Source organism: Palaemon carinicauda, chromosome 19, assembly GCF_036898095.1.
Source record: "Palaemon carinicauda isolate YSFRI2023 chromosome 19, ASM3689809v2, whole genome shotgun sequence".
Taxonomy (NCBI): Eukaryota; Metazoa; Arthropoda; class Malacostraca; order Decapoda; family Palaemonidae; genus Palaemon; species Palaemon carinicauda.
Window position 1 is genome coordinate 53,456,373 of NC_090743.1, and position 10,000 is coordinate 53,466,372.

Sequence of the window (10,000 nt, forward strand, 5' to 3'; positions counted from 1 at the left end):
ATTATCTATGATGTATATATTTCTTATCTTACTGCAATGTTTTATTTGAAATCAATAGCTATCAACAGGAGGATATGAATTAAGTAAGTTTGTAAAACCGTTTTCAATAGCCGAAGATTTAACTAGTTTGGAAATTGTAAAATGAAATAACAAAACTAATAAGTGCAAGAAAATGAAATTAAAAATTGCAGTAAATAAATATATAAATACAAATTAACGTATAAATATAAGAGAAAAATTCCCTAATGAACACAAAAATGCTCGAGGCATTTTACTTATTCCATTTTAGAAATCTACCCGTTCATTGCCTTCGCAAAAATCGTGAAGGGTACGTATTCATCCTTGTCGTCTATTTCTTAGTTTATTTATTTGTTTGTTTGTTTGAGAGCAATTTTACTCAAAGACTGCGGTACTGATTTTGACCACACTTAGTAGATATGTTGGATATATCTCAAGGACGAATCTTTAACATTTTGGGTAAAGTACATCAAAGTATAAGTACGCACGCAGCAATACTTTGAAAATAATTGCATTGTTAACTAATGGTAAATATCATGTTAGTTCTCGGAATCATAGCCCCAGGCGAAAACAAAGACAACAGCTTCTGATTGGCCGGGAGTCAAACCCTGGTCCAGGAAACTTGTATGAACATTGACATATCACTTGGCCACGAATTAAGATAAAAGTCAAAGACAATTCTTCTGTGCTTATACCTGTCGAATTCCGGTTTTTTTGTACTTAGAATTGAAATCAATCCATCTTCACCATCGTAGCTAATTGGTATGTTTGTGACTTGGCATTCGACAGGTATAAGTACAGAAGAATTGTCATTGACTTTTATCTTTCTTCGTGGCCAAGTGGTATGTCAATGCTCATACAAGTTTCCTGGACCAGGGTCTCGACTCCCGGCCGGTCAGAATCTGTTGCTTTTGTGTGATTTCGCCTGAGGCTCTGATTCCGCGGTCGTTAACAGAATCCAGACATCAATATATAAAAAATATATGGCTTATTTGAATATGAAAAACACGTTTAAATATGCAAAATTTATGGTCCCAAAGACGTAAAAAATAGAGTAATGGTCACTTTGCGCGATAATTCTAGAAGCAACGAAAATGTAGGTGGAAAAATAAACGCAAGTGTGTTATGAAAACATTTTTGTCGAGGTCTGAGGTTCCTTATTCATTTTCAGGCCACACGATAAAAGATCGGGGGAGTATTGAGATTTTTGGGGAATATGTCTAAATTTCGAATATGATTTAAAAAAGAAAAAAAAAAAGAAAAAAAAAAGGAGCGTAAAAATTTCACAGACAATGCAGAGTAGTTATTAAGTTGTATCAAAATAAATGATATGAGAATGAAAAATTTAAAAAGTAATTTGTATTTTTCCTGACGATATAGCGATTGGGACTAGATCAAATTAAATGACATGAACATCTTTTATTATGTTCAAAGTATTTAACTTTCAACCTTTCAAGTTCCTACTAAAAGCGATAACAAGTATCCTATCGTGTGAAATTTAATTAATCTCAGAATCCTGAATAAAAAATATACAGAACAACATAATGCATTTGATGGGAGTAAGATACCATTGCAAAAATTAATCAAATATTGGCATTCTTTAGAAGGGACAGGTACAGTATTAATTTGGATGAAGATGAGAAAAAATAAATATAAAGAATTTTGATTGACTATAGGAGTAATGTCAATTGTAACAATAGCGAAACAACTTGATATCACAATCATTACGGTCTTAGAGACAGAATTTTCAAAGAGGTAAGAAATGCGTCAGGAAACACAGAACTTGAATTAATAAATCTCATTCCATGCAGTGTAATTACCACATTTGATCGCAGTCTCCCAGACGAAAAAAATAAAACGAAAAGGCATCAGAAAACAAATGGAAACTGAAAAAAAGGTCGATTAGACCAAGAAAAGCAAAAGGCAATAACAAACATAATCTCTTGCAGCAACAACTGAAGGAACTTGAACCGAAAGATGGATTAGCCGACGGATTCACTTTTTGAATTCCGTACCGATTGTTGGAATATACAATTTCGGTTCCCCTTTCAAAATATGCGCATTTTTTTTTTTATTGGACGATACGCTTTCGTTGGAGATTTTGTTGTCTCACTTACACGCAATTTCAAGCTTGTTATCAAGCTTACACGCAAATTCAAGCTTTTTCTCAGCCTTACACGTTATTTCAAACTGGCTCTCAAACTTACAAGTAATTTCACGCCTGTTATCAAGCTTACACGTAACTCCAAGCTTGTTCTCAATCTTACACGTGAATTCAAGCGTGTTCTCAATCTTACAGGTAAATACACGCTTGTTCTCAAGCTTACGCATAAATTCAAACATGTTATCAAACTTACGCGTAATCTCAAGCTTGTTCTCGCGTTTACGCGAAAATTCAAGCACCAGCTCAAGCTTACACGTAAATTCAAGCAAGTATTTAAACAATACCTTGCGGTAAGATTAACAATGACAAAAGGTTAATCAAACTTAATTCCTAGGTAATCTCATAAGGCAAAACCCTACTTATGCATTTGCATGAAGCTTTCGTCGAAGGCCAGTTTTGGCCATGGGCCAACCTCATAAAATTTCGCGGGCAATGCAGATTGGACCAGGATCCCTAACATTAAGGAGTTACCCTTATCCTTGGATCGAAATCACGAACTAATAACTGCTGTTACCAGAAAAGTATCAAACTTTTAATTTTCATATTTTTATAAATTACGCATCTGTACACAAAGAAAGCACTTGGTAAAGAAAACTTTCACATATCATGATGTCATGTAGAAGAATAGAAAAAAACCAAATGAAAGAAAGTAGGAAACAAACTAAAGAGAGAAGCTGTACAAAAAGGATTTAGCATAAGGCAAAGAGAAAGACACAAAATCAACAAAGGATAGATAAAACCTAAAGGGAAAATTTGGACCTCGAGAAGGGGAAAATACACACCAAAAGAATGGGTAAAACTCATACTAAAATATGATAAAAACTCTAAACATATGTGAAAAAATAATAGTAAATGAATAATTGAAAAAATATACATAGAAAATCAGTTTAACGTAATTCTTAATATAATATAATCCTAATTAATTTAGATAATATTCACTCCACGTATTAGAGATGATAAAAAAAGAATGGAATGAGTTGTCAACCAAAATGAGAGTGAAAGAACTGCCCCTTGAAAGGGTGAGCGTTAATGTTATGAAAGAAGACAATGTCAAAAACGTACATATATACATTCATAAACTGTACACGCACATTATATATATACATATATATATATATATATATATATATATATATAATATATATATATATATATATATATATATATATATATATATATAGTATACATATGAAACACGTATCACCTATAGGTTTTTTCTTTATAGTAACACAAAACAATATAATACATAAACAACAAAACATCGCTCGATAAAGAAAGGAAAAGAAAATAAATGACGAAATATGCCAATAGTTCTTCGACCACTAAAGTCATCGGAAAGCCAAGTAACATACGATGGCATACCACGGCAACGCGAGTGAAAAAATGAAAATATTTTCTTTTTCACGTTGCATGTGAAACGAAAAAATGTGTTTTTGCACAACAACTTTTCACGGAGTAATTTTTTGTATACTTTGGAGAAAAATATTCAAGCAAGCCAAATAAATTCTAGCAGCGAAAAATTAAATATATGAATATTTGAGTATAAATAAATAAACAAAACGAAGGAAAATAAATCGAGTACAAAAAAAAATAAAGCTGCCGAAAGCTACGCAAGTAGAAACGAATAGATTACGCCAGACTTTTGTAATACATTACTCCGTATTTCTAATACTTTTCCGCTGCCATGGTAAAACAAATTACTTCAATATTGTACTTGTCAATTCTTTCTAAGAATGATACAATACTCGCTTGAGGATATTAGGCCTAGAAATAAGTAAAAAAAAAAATGATATTTTTACCGCCGGTTTTACATCGTTCAGGTAAAGTTGAGTTCATTTGAATTTTGGGGATGATCTCATATTACGTAAAGTTATCACTGGAAATAACTGACCAGCTCAATTTCAAAATCATACACAATCCATGAAAGAAAATAAACAACACTACCACTGCTACTTTTAAAACATAATAATAACAATAATAATAATAATTTCCATTACGACTAATAATAGAATGCATATATATATATATATATATATATATATATATATATATATATATATATATGAGTACTAACTAGAATCAAAGTATTCCGGAAACAATCCGAAAATGCAACCTTCTTCCACTGTAACGAGAACTGAGAATAACTTCCGAGTTCCCAATAAGATTAATAATCCCCGATTCTTAATCGGATTAATAATAAAGACCAGTTTATGTAGAAGAGAAGCTTAAGAGTTTATTCATCGATAACATTCAAACGAAAAGGGTTATCTTACTGGCACAACGAACTCCAATAGTGAGACGAATGAGACTTGTATTTATATGTATTTAAAGAACGTTACAATACGTCAAGAATGCAGACGAGAGAGAGAGAGAGAGAGAGAGAGAGAGAGAGAGAGAGAGAGAGAGAGAGAGAGAGAGAGAGAGAGAGAGAGAGTATATGTATAGATAAGATGACTGTTTGAGAATGGGCTTTTAAACACCTGTGCACTACTTTTAACTCCAAAATACCTATTATACGCATTAAAACACACAAAGCCGTGTGAACAAAGATTACAATGAAAACCAAGCAACTGTAATCGATATAAACATTTACAAATCCAAAAGGAAAAATTTTATCATTCAATTTCCAAAGTTCATCAGCTTTATTAAGAGTCTCACCACATACATTTGTTGGATTGGATAAAAAAGGAAAAAATAAAAAAATATATTCCGGAAACAAATTAACTGTGTGACAATTAGTTTCAACATAAAAATTATAATTAGACGCCTTACATTTTTCATTGACGACAATGTCATTAGTATTTTTAGATGAGAGAGAGAGAGAGAGAGAGAGAGAGAGAGAGAGAGAGAGAGAGAGAGAGATAGAGAGAGAGAGAGAGAGAGAGAGAAAGAGATCAATTTTCGGAACAATAACATCTAGCGTCTATTACATTATTCAAGAGCCAATACCATTACCAAAAAAAGCCCTCCGGTTTCAGCTACTAATACGACACCAAATACTTTATTAATCGGATTTTCCATCTTTCCAGTTAGTGTTGTTATACATTTGGCATATTTCCGACTCTTCCTTATTCACTCCCCAAAACCCCAGTATTTGCCTTAACTCATATAAAATAGAGAAACGAATAATATAACTACACCAATAACAAAAAATGCAGCCGTTTTTACTCCACTGCAGGACTAAGACCTCAGACATGTACTTATTCATGTCTGGGGTTTGGTCAGTTTTCTTCACCACGCTTTTCACTGCGGATTGATAATGGTGGAATATTTTAGCCCGCTCGCTCACAGCAAACCAACCTACTATGGGTGTTCCTGACTAATAGCCCATGGCGATACACAAACCCTTTCACCATATCGGTACATTAAAACTCTTGACTCATGGAATGAGCAATGTACCTGGTAGTTGGGGTAATCTGGTAAGTTGCAGCCAGGGTAAAACAGGACGTTGGTCAGGAACCGCATTCCATAATCTCATAGCAAGCTGTAAGTGTAACACCCTTCTTATGATGTTATTTATGAAAATACAAGCACAAATATATATATATATATAAATATATATATATATATATATATATATATATACTTATAAATTTTCCCTTATGGTTAAACTATTATGATAGATGTACTTGACATTGTCCGGCGTTCTCTCTCTCTCTCTCTCTCTCTCTCTCTCTCTCTCTCTCTCTCTCTCTCTCTCTCTCTCTCTCTCTCAAATTACCGTTCTGTAGCACTCAATACCATTTTACCTAAAAAGTGCATTGGTATTGATAAGTGTATTGATAACTCAGAAACAAAACAAAAACACACATTACTGGAATGCACGTATGTATTTTCATAAGGTCAAGTGCAGATTGATGAGTATTAATTCAATGGGTAACTTACTATATGATTCGGGCGATATGAGTTACAAATTGCAAGCATAAAAGTAATTTATATCTATAAAAGAATACACTTTCATGCAATACAGCATGAAATATTCGATATGCTGTACATCATACGGTATCAAGTCAATAACTAAATACATACTGTACACATAATTCTTATTTCATGCTGATAAAAAATATTTATACGGTATATATATATATATATATATATATATATATGTGTGTGTATATATACACACTCACACACACACATATATATATATATATATATATATATATATACATATATATATATATATATATATATATATATATATATATATATATATATATATATATACTGTATATGTCATCCTTGATCTACAAAAAGATTAAAGTTTAAGGTTAAAGGTCAATCGCTGCTGATATCTCACCAGGTAGAATTATAGGCTACGCCAAACCCCCATCCTTGCTCACAAGAAGTGTGAGGTTGCAGACACTACATGAAAATATCTTACTTGAGCCGGTCCTGAACCCTCTTCCAACAGATCGCCGGACAGAGACGTTTCCAATCAAGCTAAGGTTTTCTGGGAACGTGATAGATCCCAGACTATCGCTCTAAGTCTACACAGCTATAAATGGGGTACAAAAACTCCATCCCTATAGAGAGGAAAAGGCGTACCATATACAGTAATAAATGGTGAAATATAACCAATATTCAACCCTTAAAGTTCTTCGAGGGAATCCCTTCAAGCAGTAAACAAATACCCCTTACAAGGACTGGCCCTAAGAAGAGGAGAAAGCTATCACTGTAAAATTCACACTTAGAGTAATAAAACTATTTTGCAGAAAAGTCCCTGTATGGCAGAAAGCTCCCGGGGCATTGGCTTTCTCATACACTTCCACACAAGGCTCATTAGTATAGCGTCGAGTGATCCTACAATACTGCACCATTCACTTGTAGCACTCTCTCTCTCTCTCTCTCTCTCTCTCTCTCTCTCTCTCTCTCTCTCTCTCTCTCTCTCTCTCTCTCTATATATATATATATATATATATATATATATATATATATATACACATATATATATGTGTGTGTGTGTCTGTATATTTGCATAAATACATATATATACATGTGCTTGGATGGAAACAAAAAAATCTTACGGATGGTTCCTTTACAATTTCACCTGTTGTCTCATGGCTTCCTTTAAGAATAATATACATTCAACAATGGAAATACATTTCAATATAAAGAGTAGCACAATAAAATTTGAATATAAAATCTGAATGCTTGAAGATATTCAGAAATAAACATAAAATTTGAAGAATTTACACGGGACCTTATAATATTACCGTGGAATAATATATATATATATATATATATATATATATATATATATATATATATGTGAGCATACATACTATATACATATATGTATACACATGTAGGTATCTACCAACAGATATGATTGTACAAAAAAAAGTTAGACACCTACAGGAGCTAACAACATGTCAAAAGGCGCCTCGGGAAGTATAAGCAGGAGAAAAGTGGCGTCGGAATGTCTGAAGAGAGAAGAAAGGAAGAAAAGGCCAGGAAAGGAAGGACTGATGCTTATGATTCTGCAGACCCAAGAGAGAGAGAGAGAGAGAGAGAGAGAGAGAGAGAGGGGGGGGGGGACTAGGACGAAGGTTCCTGAGATAACCCAAATGTCAAGAGTATAAATTACGTTACCCTTACCGAAAGACCAGTGATGATAAGATATGTGAAATGATAAAATAAATGAGGGAGCGACGAAACCATTTAGAGTAATTATATGGAAGACGAAGCAAACGTTAAGATAATGAACTTACAACCTGAGATACACACACTTACACACATACACACATATATATATATATATATATATATATATATATATATATATATATATAGAGTATATACACACACATATATATAGTGAGAGACAGTACTTTAGATACATATATCCATATCTATATGCATATTCAGTATATGTTAAGAGAGAGAAAGGATATTGAAGAATATATAAGAATATACTGTATATATATATATATATATATATATATATATATATATATATACTTTATAAGAGGGGCGGACCGGATACGCGCATACACACACAAACACAATATATATATATATATATATATATATATATATATATATATATAGAGAGAGAGAGAGAGAGAGAGAGAGAGAGAGAGAGAGAGAGAGAGAGAGAGAGAGAGAGACTCATCCAGCTGAACCACAACAACCACGAATACGAGCGATAAAATCGCCCGATGCACACATGCTCGCATATTGTAGTAGCAAGATTGCATTCACATCAAATGATAATACATCAAAAACTGCCACTGGCTTTAAAAGCGAGCCACACACACTCACTCACTCGGGAGACGCCGCGGCGATTTCATTGAAGTTCCGATTTACAAAGGGGATAATTATATGAAATCAAACGGATTAAACAAGCGAGACCTTACGCTTAACAGAACGGGGGAGAGAGAGAGAGAGAGAGAGAGAGAGAGAGAGAGAGAGAGAGAGAGAGATGGTTTAAATATAGTCTTTGTAGATTAGATCTAGAAACCATAAGCTAAGGTTATTAGTAAAAATACTCCAATCTAATTTACATAAGTAAGATAATATCCTTCAATTCATATCCACATCGATAAATCATCTTCGGTACTTCTTTGCTCATTGCAAATGACAGATTTAAAAATATGATGAAAAATAAACATATGATAAGAAAACCAGTGGAGATTTAGTACTGAAAGTATCATACGAACGTATTGGTAACATTTATAAAATGAAAAATAAATTTAATGATAATACATACAAATATTATACATCAATTTAACCGGGTGATAGTACGGGAAGTAACATACGAACGAATTGGTACCATTTATAAAATAAAAAATAAAACTATAAAAATAACTTTAAACAGAAAACCAAACTGATAAAAAAAGGATAAGTATATAAATTTGGCAGGGTGAAAGTACTGGAAATAACATACGAACGAATTAGTAACAATTATCAGATAAAAATCAATACAAATTTTGAAAAATACTCCATAACATAAACTAATAATACTTTATAACAAAATCAAACAAAAGAAAAAGAAAATTATACCAATTTGCGGATACTGAAAGCCGAAGAACAAGCTGTAAAGACTTGACATCTGCAATTTGTCCGCCGCCTAGTAACTTGAGTGAATTACATTAAGCCTAAAACGCATTACCTCACGATTGACGCATAGGATGTCTCTTGGGGTGGACCCTAGAAGCCAGGCTGTCACTGCTAAGAAAACAGGTAAGCATGTTCCAAGCATCGATATAAGCATGTTTCTTACAAGTGAGGTTAAAGACCAGTATGTCCGCAAGCATGTTTCCTGCTGAAGGGATCAGATAGTGTACCTTTAATCATGTTTCAGGCATCAGCAAAAGCATGTTGTAAGTGATTTTATAAGGATGCTACCTGTCTGTTACATCTTAGAACAGTAACCTCGTAAGCATGTTCCCTCAGAAGATAAAACAGCAATATATTCTCAACAATACCAACACGAGCATCTTGAAACCATTTTTCTGCCGGTGACATTCAATGTTAAAACTGGTGACCATATTCCTTGCTGGTACAAAAAAAAAATACTAACAAATATATGTTTCTGATCGGTGAAACGCATCATTACATGCTTAAAGCATTAGTAAAACCATCATGCCTGTAAGCAGCATAAGCATATAACCATGCTCCTTTCGAGCTGCATAGGATACAGAATGCACATGCTTCTCGCTGCCATTATATTGCCTCATGTAAAAATTATTTTCTAATTTTAACTTCAAAAGTATTGATCTAAGCAAAATTGTCGTTGATAATAAAGCAATTATACAAGAATTTTATTAAATAGGTATAATTATGAATCTGGATAAAGAATACCAATATAAG

The 10,000-nt window shown here is 33.0% G+C and overlaps 1 long non-coding RNA gene across 1 annotated transcript in view; it reads right to left on the minus strand.

The window, feature by feature from the left end:
- The window catches only part of LOC137658245 (uncharacterized), a 451,790-nt gene that overhangs the window by 440,933 nt on the left and 857 nt on the right, over positions 1 to 10,000 (minus strand). The gene's annotated exons all lie outside the window — the stretch shown is intronic.